We start from the raw sequence: 1064 nt of genomic DNA, 5'->3' as shown, positions 1-1064 counted from the left end.
ATATATATATTGAGCAACAAATGTCCTTTAACATCCAATCCGTTCTACCACGGAATTAATATACTTTCATATAATATGTTGACCGAAGGCGAATTTTTTGGTTGTTAATAATTTCAGCCTCTCGTGGATTCGAACCAGCGCACAGAGGAGAAATCAGGACTTCAGTGATTCTACCGACCAGGCCGCCAACAATATCAACTAAAAAAAAAAACCTTTAGTTAACACATATGAAAATATATAATTCCGAGGTGAGCTAATTGGATATTGAAGGGCAATTGTAGCTTAATGCATGTGCTATATGAATTACTTTGATGTGATAAAAATTCACACACACACACTTTATATATAACATAACATATATATATATATATATATATATATATATATATATGTATGTATATATATATATATATATATATATATAGATATATATATATATATATATATGTTATAAATTATGTGTGTGTGTGTTTGTTTGTATGCATGTATATATATATCTATATATATATATATATATATATATATATATAATATATATATATCTATATGTATATCATATATATATATTATATATATATATATAATATATATTATATATATATATATATATATATATGAGGTGTGTGGGTGGTTTGTGTTTTGTGTGTTTGTTTGTATACAGTATGTATGGATGCATGTATATAGGTATATATATATATATAGTATATATATATGTACATATATATATATATACTATTATATATATATAATATATAGATATATAATATATAGGTACATATATATGTACATATATAGATATATATATATATATATATATATATGATATATATATATGTTTATATGTATGATATATATATATATATATATATATATATATATATATATATATTATATATATATATATATATATATGATATAATATAAATGTACATATATATATATATAATATATATATATATATGACATATATATATATATATATATATATATATATATATATATATATATATATATAATATATATATATACGATAAAGATCAAGGGAAATAACACAAAGAGATTCA

This window comes from Macrobrachium nipponense, chromosome 19, assembly GCF_015104395.2.
Source record: "Macrobrachium nipponense isolate FS-2020 chromosome 19, ASM1510439v2, whole genome shotgun sequence".
In the NCBI taxonomy this organism is placed as follows: Eukaryota; Metazoa; Arthropoda; class Malacostraca; order Decapoda; family Palaemonidae; genus Macrobrachium; species Macrobrachium nipponense.
Note: the sequence above shows the minus strand (reverse complement) of the source record.